This window comes from Microcaecilia unicolor, chromosome 1, assembly GCF_901765095.1.
Source record: "Microcaecilia unicolor chromosome 1, aMicUni1.1, whole genome shotgun sequence".
Lineage (NCBI taxonomy): Eukaryota > Metazoa > Chordata > Amphibia > Gymnophiona > Siphonopidae > Microcaecilia > Microcaecilia unicolor.
Window position 1 is genome coordinate 11,676,517 of NC_044031.1, and position 11,115 is coordinate 11,687,631.

Below are 11,115 nucleotides of genomic sequence, written 5' to 3' on the forward strand. Positions count from 1 at the left end.
AGAAAATTACCTTATATTCTTAGTTTTTCCCTTTTTTAAGTTTTCTTTCGATTTCGTTGCGGCCTTCTTAGGCCGCGTGTACGTGGTTCTCATTTTTGTGCCCCTCTGTTGGCACAATCGAGCCTTTTGATTTCGCCGCCGCGATTTCTCCGCTCATGTCATCGAAGCCTCCCAGCAGCTTCAAGAAGTGTGCTCGGGCACTGACCTGCAAGCGTGGTGCATCCAGTGCCTTGGGCCTGATCATCGCCCAGACGCCTGTGTGTCTGAGCTTGAAAACGTGGACAAAGACATCGAGAAGAGCTCTTCGGGTCCGTCTTTTTCAGAGCTCCGACTGATTCTTCAGCGTCAGCATCGGCACCAGGGATGGCATCGACATCAGGAGCGCAGGTAATGGCTGTCCGGACTTCATCACTAGCTGGGAGTAGTGAGCCGTCGAGTGGGTCTCCACCTATCTCGAGGGCTCCCGCTGTGCAGGCCCATCGGCACTGACCGCTGTCGGACCCGACCCCGAGGAGGTGTGTGGATTCCATGTCCTCTTCGTCGGTACCGAGGAGTGCCAGTGACGTGCTTCGAGCGAAGGCAAAGAAGCATCGTCATCAGTCTCCTTCCAGACACGGTACCGGGAGCTCCGGGGTGTCGAAGGATTCGGCACCCGAGAAGCGTCAACGCCGGGAGGAGCACTCACCCTCCATACAAGAGGTGTCGGTGCATAGATCTTCGGACAGCCCGGTACTACCTCCCAGGCCTCCACAGATTCTGATGCCGACTTCTGCACTCTTGTCCGATACCAAGGAGGATGCCTCGTGGGATGAAGGGAAAGACCCCAGGTATTTCTCTTCCGAGGAGTCTTGTGGTCTTCCTTCTGATCCTACTCCTTCACCTGAGGGGAAGCTTTCTCCACCGGAGAGTCTCACCTTCTCGTCATTTGTCTGGGAAATGTCTGTGGGCATTCCCTTCCCGGTGGTAACTGATGATGAGCCCGAGACTAAGATGCTCGAGGTCCTTGACTACCCACCTAAGGAGTTGTCCACTGTCCCTTTGCATAATGTCCTTAAAGAGACATTGCTTAGGAACTGGACGAAACCACTCAGTAATCCCACCATTCCCAAAAAAGCTGAGTCCCAATATCGGATTCATGGAGAACCTGAGTTGATGAGGTCCAAGTGTCACGTCCGTGGTCGTGACTCCTCTTTTGCTCACCTGATCCCCCGAAGTGCAGCTTCCGGGATGGCTCCTGCCTGGCCAGCTTCCAAGATGGCTCCTGCCTGGCCAGCATCTAAGATGGCTTCCGCCTGTTCTGTTCCAGCTTCCAAGATGGCTTCTGCCTGGCCAGCTTCCAAGATGGCTCCTGCCTGGCCAGCTTCCAAGATGGCTCCCGCCTGTGCTGTGCCAGCTTCCAAGATGGCTCCTGTCTGTCCTTCCTGTGTGCTCACTTCCTATGTGTTCCAAGCCTCTCCTTGGTGTCGGTGTGTTCCCTGCTTCTGTCCTGCTGTAGGTGACATCATCAGTGAGAGCCTTGATAAGGGAGTGCTGTACTGGCATTCAGGGCCTTTGCATTGATATGCCAAAAGGTCGTCAGGTTAGTCAGTGTTCTGTTGCGCTGCTACAAAGCCTGTTTCTGGGCTTTTGCCCTTCTGCTTATTGTGCCTGTGGACTGCTAGTCTTTCTGTGTGGGCGCTTGCCCTTCTGCTTTTGTGTCTGTGGACTACGGGTCCTTCCTTGCCTTTCTCTGTGTTTGCTGAAGCTTCAGCCATTCTTCTCTCCCTGTCTGTGTTTGGAGTTGCTGAAGCTTCAGCCTAGACTCTGTTAGCTCCTGGTTTACTCTTCTGTCCGCTGCCTGCCCAAAGACTCTGTTAGCTCCTGGTTACTTCTTCTGTCTGCTTTGCCTAGCATGTGTGTATATTCTGAATCCTGTTTCTGCCAAGCTTGCTTGTATATCCTGAATCCTGTTTCTGCCAAGCTTGTTTGTATAGCCTGAATCCTGTTTTCTGCCAAGCGCGCTTGTATATCAAGAATCCTGCTTCTGCCAAGCTTCCATGTATATCCTGAATCCTGCTTCTGCCCTGCTTGTATGTATCTGTCTGGTGTTTCTTGCTAATGGCTGCGCAGCAGCTTTCAATCCTAGTCTAGTATTTAGCCTAGCTGCCCTCGTGTATCCCAGACCCAGGGTGGGTCCTCTGGATCTTCAGTTCCGGCCCCGTCCTACAAGTCCTGCCGGCCACCCACATTCAGGAGCTCAACTCCTGAGGAAAGGTGGTCAAGCGCAGGTGAAGCTGTTCCTGTTCTGCCTGTTCCAGTTGCCTGCCTCAGTTACTTCTCCAGTCCAGAGTTCCAGTCCTGCTCTTCCTTGTATCTGGTTCCAGGGTGGTCTTGCCTGCCTCTGCCGCTCCTCAGCAGTGGTCCAAGGGCTCACGAATTCCAGTTCTGCCTCGAGAACCCAACACCAAGTTACCTCACAACTCTATGGTTGTGAATTCCGCTCTCAAGAGAGCCAGGAGTACTAGGGATTTTGCCTCGGCGCCCCCGGGGCGAGAGTCTAGGACTCTGGACTCTTTTGGGAGGAAGGCCTATCAGTCCTCTATGCTCGTGTCCAAGATCCAATCATACCAGTTCTACACGAGCATCCATATGCGGAACAATGTTAAGCAACTGATGGACTAGGTGGACAAGCTCCCTCCGAAGCACGCCAGGCCTTTTCAGGAGGTGGTCAAGCAGCTGAAGGAGTGTCGTAAATTCCTGTCCAGGGGTGCTTATGGTTGCATCCAGATCCGCTGCTCAAGGTATAGTAATGCGTGCCTAACCTGGATAGTCGAACCCAGCAGCGGCTTGCCGGTTGGATAATATTTTTGGCGAGAAAGTCGAGCAGGTGGTAGATCAGCTCCACCAGCGGGAAACCGCCCTCAACAAGCTCTCCCACCGGGCGCCTTTGGCATCTACCTCAACAGGTAGACGGTTTTTCCGGGGAAGGAGGACTGCTCCCTATGCTTACAATAAGCATAGGTACAATCTGTTGGATTATTTGTAGTAAATAATTAGCAGATTTTAGTACACACAGCTTCAGCTTTAGAAATGTTAATTTCTTTCTTCATCTCTCTCTCATTCACCCCTGAATAATTCACTGCTGAGTCACTTTAAAGTTGAAGTAACAAAACATCTGTTTACTCACAGTTTGTAGTTAGATTATAATCAGACAGGCTTATATATACATATTACTATACATTTGTATTATCAGCTCCTTCCATGTGCTTAGATGGTAATGGATGCTCACACCACCATAGATCCTCTCAGGTTAGGAGAGATCATGAGCTCCATGTGCTCCATGTGCTGCATCTTCTGTGTCTGAACCCCCACAGGAAGTTGCATAGCTGTGTGACCTCTCTAAGTAATTCACATCAGAGGTCACAGAGTAATCACAGAGAAATAATAGGTGACAGGCAATGCATGTAAAAATACAATAAATTCCAACAAACCCCTTCTCATGCATAACTGTCATGCAATTATTTATTCATACAAAGTCCAAGCTTTATACGCAGATTCACAAAATGTTCTCTGGGTAACGGTTTGGTCATGATGTCAGCTGTCATCTCACTGGTGTGACAATAGTGTAGACTGATGACCCCTTCTTTCGCCAACTCTCGCACGTTGTGGTATTTCGTTGCGATGTGCTTGGTACGTGACTGAACCTTGTCATTCTGTGACAGTCGGATGCAGCTCTGATTATCTTCCATTATCTGGATTGGTCTCTGTTCAGCTATACCAAAATCCAGCAAAAGTTTTTCAATCCACATCAGTTCTCTGCACGCTTCCGATGCTGCCACATATTCAGCTTCTGTAGAAGACAAACTCACAATACTTTGTTTATGACTGGCCCATGAAATTTGTACATTTCCATACATAAACACATATCCACTTGTGGATTTATAATCAGAATGATCCCCTGCCCAATCTGAATCACAGTAACATATTAGTTTTGGATTACTATTGGCTGAAATCTTTAATTTACAATCAATGGTACCCTTTAAATACCTTACCATCCTTTTAACTGCAGTCCAATCTGATTTGGTAGGTGAGCTGACCCTTCTGCTCAAAATTCCTACTGCATTTGCTATATCAGCCCTGTATGTGGTAGCTAGATATAAAAGCTTACCTATGGCTGATCTATATTGGATGTTATCTGGTAAAGGTTCTCTTACTGTTTCATCCTTCAGAAAATCAGTGATCATGGGAGTGCTTACAACTTGGGCATCTTGCATACCTAAACTTTCAATAAGCTCATTTATTTTCTGCTTCTGGCTTAGAAGATAAGAACCATCATTTTGTTTCTCAATTTCTATACCAAGATAGTATGACACATTACCAAGTTCTTTTATCTCAACATTCAGGTTTAAACACTTTACAATGTCCTTGTACTCTTGCTCACTTTTGCTTGCAATGAGCAGATCATCAACAAAAGCTAAAATGTATGCATATTGTCCATTTGTGCACCTAGTGTACAAACATTTATCTGCTTCACCTTGCTTAAATCCTAAATTTGTCAATATTTCATGCAATTTTTCATTCCAACATTTTGCACTTTGCTTTAATCCATAAAGACCTTTGTTTAATTTACACACTAGCTGTCTTTGTTTTGTATTTATGAAACCTGTTGGCTGTTCCATGTACAAGTCTTCAGTTATATCTCCATGAAGAAACGCTGTTTTCACATCAACGTGGTTGACTTGCATGCCTTTTGAGACTGCAATGCTCAGAAGTGTTCTTATTGTCGTGTGTTTCACTACAGGTGCAAACACTTCATCAAAATCTTCTCCATATTTTTGAAGATATCCCTTTGCCACTAATCTGGCTTTATACCTTTCCACTTTTCCTTGTGCATTCCTTTTTAACTTGAATACCCATTTGCATCCTATAGCTTTCTTGCCAGGAGGTAATTTTGTAAGAATCCAAGTATTATTTTTATCCAATGCATCAATTTCTTCTTGTGCAGCTTTATGCCATTCAGCAGCTTCTTCTGCTGGCATTTTCTCAATCTCATCCCATGTTAAGGGCTCTTGAGCTTCTGCTGACTTTGTTAGGTAAGACAGTCTTGGGGGTGAAACACCTTTGTTTTCCCTGGATGAGCGTCTGACAACAGGTTGGTCTGACCTTTCTGCATCCTCTATATCTGAGAGTTCTTCTCCAATTGATTCCCCTTCTCCAACTGTACTGTCTTCTTCAATGATCCTTTCTGTGTCTGCTTCCTCTGCCTGTTCCTCATTAGATACAGGTGAGTTGCTTTCAGACATCTGCCTTGGTATGGCATTTATATACACTGGCATGTCTATTATGGTTCTAGTTTCATATTCTGGATGATAAGGCTCATCTGGGATAATCCAGCCTTTATCAACCCTTTTGTTTTCATCAAAATATGTAACATGTCTTATGCCAACAATGCCAGTTTTCAGATTCAAAATTCTATATCCTTTGTGTCCTGGAGCATAGCCAACTAAAATGCCCCTTTCTGTTGTGGAATCCAGCTTATGCCTTCTTTGTTTTGGTATATGAGCATATGCTGTACTCCCAAATGTTCTTATGTGTGACAGGTTTGGCTTCCTACCATGCCATGTCTCATGTGGTGTGCGCTCAGCGCCTTTAGTTGGCATTCTGTTTTGTAGGTACACTGCTGTGAGAATGGCTTCCCCCCATAGTCTTTTAGGGAGATTGCTATCTGACAGCATACATCTGGTCATTTCCACAAGTGACCTAAATTTTCTCTCTGCAACAGAATTTTGCTCTGGTGTATAAGCTACTGTTGTGATATGCTGAATGCCTTCTTGTTCTAGAAATGTGCGCATGCTTTGTGAAGTGAACTCACCACCATTGTCGGTCTGAAGAACCTTTGGTTTTCTTTCAAATTTATTGCTCACCATGGCTACGTATTTCTTCAGCATGTCTGTGACTTGACTTTTTTCTTTCAGCAAATAGGCCACACAATATCTAGAGAAATCATCCAAGAATATTAGCACAAATCTGTTATTTCCCAATGATGGGATATTAAACGGTCCACATAAGTCACTGTGTATTAAGTCCAGCACTTTATTACTCCTATTTCCTTTGTATGCAGGAAATGAGGGTCTCACACCTTTTTGAGTAACACAGTCTATGCATTTCTCCATTTTACCAGCATTTGCACTTATCTGAATGCCAGTGGCTAGTTGCTTACTGTAAAGATCCTGGATCACCTTAGAATCACGATGTCCCAGGCGGCGGTGCCAGATTTCCAGACTACATTTACCATCATTCTTCCTTACTTGCGCCATATGTGAGGCTTCACCTGAAATGCTCAGTTTATAAACATCATTATGCATAAAAGCTTCAGCATACACTTCATCATTTTTAGAGATTGTGCACTTACTGTTTTCAAAATGAATCGCAAATCCCTTCTTATCTAATGTAGATACACTAAGCATATTGCAAACTGCTTGGGGAATATACAAGACATCACTTACAGGAATTTCTTTAACTTCATTAGACACTTTGCATTTTAAGAATCCAATACCTTTTGCTTGGATCTTAGCAGTCCCTGCGTTTGCAGTTTTAAGAATACCTTCCTCTGGACACATTTCCTGAAAGAAATCCTTACAATTGGTTAAATGGCATGTGCTCCCTGAATCCAAAATCCAAGTACTTTCATTTGAATTATTATTTACCATAGTCAAAGATTTTTCTGCCATTAGAAAGCCCTTGTGTTTATCTTTGTCCTTCATACATTTCCTGGTTTGAAAATTCTTTAGTTCCATTGGCTTAGGTGAGCTAGAGGGAGTGTTTTGTGTTTCCTTACACCATTTAGATACATGTCCCTCCTTTCCACATGAGTAGCAAATCAGCTTGCCCTTGGGTGGAGTTTTCCCATAGCTCCGCCTTCCTCTGTTCTTTGCCAAGAAATTTGTTTCATTTCTCTCTGACTTGCTTTGAGAACACATCTCCTCAGAATCATTTATTATGCATTCCTGCCTTAGTTTTGATGTTGCCTGTTCAAAAGATTGCCCTTCAATGGCCTCATTTACAGACCTAAAAACATCAAACTTCTTTGATAGTGAGGTAAAAAGAAATGCTCTTTTCAATGCATCACACATGGGAATTCCAGAAAGTTCTAACTTTTGAAATGAAGACATAAGATACATAATGTGATCATTACATTTACTTTTATCCCTTAATTTGGTTTCATTCAACTCTGCCAGCCAAATTGGTTGCTGCTTTGCATATGTAGTTGCATACATAGTTCTCAGTTTATATAAAATGTCCTTTGGTGTATCTTTTCCCTCCACTAATATGGCTTGTTTCTCTGAGAGAGCTTCCAAAAGCATGCACTTCACATAATAGTTTGCATTGTCCCATTCAGCCATATTTTCAGCTGTTCTGTCTTGGTCTAAGCATATATCTAATCCTTTTGCTCGAAGGAGACATATGAATCTTAGTTCCCACTGCTGATAATTAAACTCAGTTAATTTAGGCACCTTGAGAGAATAGAACAATGGTGAATTTCTTCCCTCAGCCATTTTCTTAGCCTTCTGTCTGCTGTGTGGGGGGAGAGAGAGACAGACTGAATCTTTCCTTTAAAACTTAAGAGAAAAATGTGGCCTTTTTTTTTCTGCCTGGTAATATTTCTCTTCTTTTTCAATTCCTGGCCCTGGGCCCATAACCCTTTTTGTTGGATTATTTGTAGTAAATAATTAGCAGATTTTAGTACACACAGCTTCAGCTTTAGAAATGTTAATTTCTTTCTTCATCTCTCTCTCATTCACCCCTGAATAATTCACTGCTGAGTCACTTTAAAGTTGAAGTAACAAAACATCTGTTTACTCACAGTTTGTAGTTAGATTATAATCAGACAGGCTTATATATACATATTACTATACATTTGTATTATCAGCTCCTTCCATGTGCTTAGATGGTAATGGATGCTCACACCACCATAGATCCTCTCAGGTTAGGAGAGATCATGAGCTCCATGTGCTCCATGTGCTGCATCTTCTGTGTCTGAACCCCCACAGGAAGTTGCATAGCTGTGTGACCTCTCTAAGTAATTCACATCAGAGGTCACAGAGTAATCACAGAGAAATAATAGGTGACAGGCAATGCATGTAAAAATACAATAAATTCCAACACAATCCACCTTCCTGACAGCCTTCTCAGGCTCAGGCTCAGCCCCAGCGCGCTCGTTCGCGTCAACAGCATGTGCCCAGACAGGCCCCTGCAACTCCACAGCAAAAGCAAGGGACGGGCTTTTGACTGGCTCCAGCTGAGCATAATCGCTCTAAAAGTACCTGTGCCGGACGATCTGCCAGTCAGGGGAGGTTAAAACTTTTCACCAAAGGTGGCCTCTCATAACCTACGACTGGTGGGTTCTTCAAATAGTTCGGTTAGGGTACTCTCTCAATTTGATCTCCACACCTCCAAATTGCCCACAGTCCTTCAGCTTCCAGCAGAGGCAGGTACTTGCAGAGGAACTCTCCGCCCTTCTCAGTGCCAATGCGGTTGAGCCCGTTCCACCCGGGCAAGAAGGGCTGGGATTCTATCCCAGGCACTTTCTTGTGCAAAAGAAAACGGGGGATGCGTCCCATCCTAGACCTAAGGGACCTGAATAAATTCCTGGTCCGAGAAAAGTTCAGGATGCTTTCCCTGGGCACCCATGATTCAGGAAAACAATTGACTATGCTCTCAGGACTTAAAGGATGCTTATACACACATCCCAATACTTCCCGCTCACAGGAAGTATCTTCGATTCCGTCTGGGAACACAGCATTTTCAGTATTGTGTGCTGCCCTTTAGTCTGGCGTCTGTGCCCAGGGTGTTTACAAAATGCCTAGCGGTGGTTGCAGCGTCGCTACACAGACTGGGAGTGCATGTGTTTCCTTATCTCGACGATTAGCTGGTAAAGAACACCTCGGAGGCAGGAGCTCTACAGTCCATGCAGATTATTCAACTGCTGGAGCTACTCAGGTTTGTGATAAATTACCCGAAGTCCCATCTTCTTCCAGTTCAAAAGCTAGAATTTATAGGAGCTCTGCTGGACTCCCAGATGGCTAATGCGTATCTCCCTGAGGCGAGGGCAGACAACCTTCTGTCTCTTGTTTCCATGGCCAGAGCGACTCAGAAGATCACAGCTCGGCAGATGTTGAGACTTTTAGGCCATATGGCCTCCACAGTTCATGTGACACCCATGGCCCATCTTCACATGAGATCAGCTCAATGGACCCTAGCTTCCCAGTGGTATCAAGCTGCAGGGAATCTAGAGGATGTGATCCAGCTGTCCACAGATTTTCACAATTCCCTTCAGTGGTGGAGAATTCGATCCAATTTGACCTTGGGACGTCCCTTCCAAATTCCTCAGCCACAAAAAGTGCTGACCACGGATGCATTTCTCCTGGGGTGGGGAGCGCATGTAGATGGGTTCCACACTCAAGGAGCTTGGTCCCTCCGGGAATCAGGTCTTCAGATCAATCTCCTGGAGTTGCGAGCGGTCTGGAACGCTCTAAAGGCTTTCAGAGATTGGCTGCCCAATCAAATTATTGAAATTCAGACAATCAGGTTGCCATGTATTACATCAACAAGCAGGGGGGCACCGGATCTCACCCCCTGTGTCGGGAAGCCATTCGGATGTGGCTTTGGGCTCGCCGTCACAGCATGTTTCTCCAAGCCACGTATCTGGCAGGCGTAAACAACAGTCTGGCTGACAGGTTGAGCAGGATTATGCAACCTCACGAGTGGTCCCTGAACATGGGCGTAGTACGCAAGATCTTCCGAGAGTGGGGCACCCCCTCGGTGGATCTTTTTGTCACTCAGATCAATCACAAGGTCCCTCAGTTCTGTTCCAGGCTTCAGGCCCACGACAGACTAGCGTCAGATGCCTTTCTCCTGTATTGGGGGAAGGGCCTTCTGTATGCATATCCTCCCACACCTCTGGTGGGGAAGACTTTGCTGAAACTCAAGCAAGATTGCGGAACCATGATTCTGATTGCTCCCTTTTGGCCGCGTCAGATCTGGTTCCCTCTTCTTTTGGAGTTGTCCTCCGAAGAACCATGGAGATTGGAGTGTTTTCCAACCCAACCTCCAGAACGAGGGGGCGCTTCTGCATCCCAACCTCCAGTCTCTGGCCTACATGGCCTGGATGTTGACAGCGTAGAGTTCGCCTTTCTGAGGATGTCTCCCGAGTCTTGCTTGCTTCCAGGAAAGATTCCACAAAGAGGTGTTACTCTTTAAATGGAGGTTTGCCGTCTGGTGTGACAAAAAGGCCCTAGATCCTCGCTCTTGTCCTATACAGCCCCTGCTTGAATACCTTCTACACTCGTCAGAGTCTGGTCTCAAGACCAACTCCGTAAGAGTTCATCTTAGTGCAATTAGTGCTTACCATCAACGTGTAGAAGGTCAGCCTATCTCTGGACAGCCTTTAGTTGTTCGTTTCATGAGAGGTTTGCTTTTCTCAAAGCCCCCTGCCAAACATCCACCAGTGTCATGGGATCTCAACGTCGTTCTCACCCACCTTTTGAGCCACTGGCTTCCTGCCATCTGAAGTACTTGACCTGGAAGGTCATTTTCTTGGTGGCTGTTACTTCAGCTCGTAGAGTCAGTGAGCTGCAAGCCTTGGTAGCCAATGCTCCCTATACTAAATTTCATCATAACAGAGTAGTCCTCCGCACGCACCCTAAGTTCTTGCCAAAGGTGGTGTCGGAGTTCCATCTGAACCAGTCAATTGTCTTGCCAACATATTTTCCCTGTCCTCATACCCGCCCTGCTGAACGTCAGTTGCACACATTGGACTGCAAGAGAGCATTGGTCTTCTATGTGGAGCGGACAAGCCCCTTCAGACAGTCCGCCCAAATGTTTGTTTCTTTCGATCCCAACAGAAGGGGAGTCACTGTCGGGAAACGCACCATTTCCAATTGCTAGCAGATTGCATTCACTTATGCCCAAGCTGGGCTGACTCTTGAGGGTCATGTCACGGCTTATAGTGTTAGAGCCATGGCAGCGTCGGTAGCTCACTTGAAGTCAGCCACTATAGAAGAGATTTGCAAGGCTGCGACATGGTCATCAATCCACACATTCACATCTCACTACTGCCTTCAGCAGGATACCCGA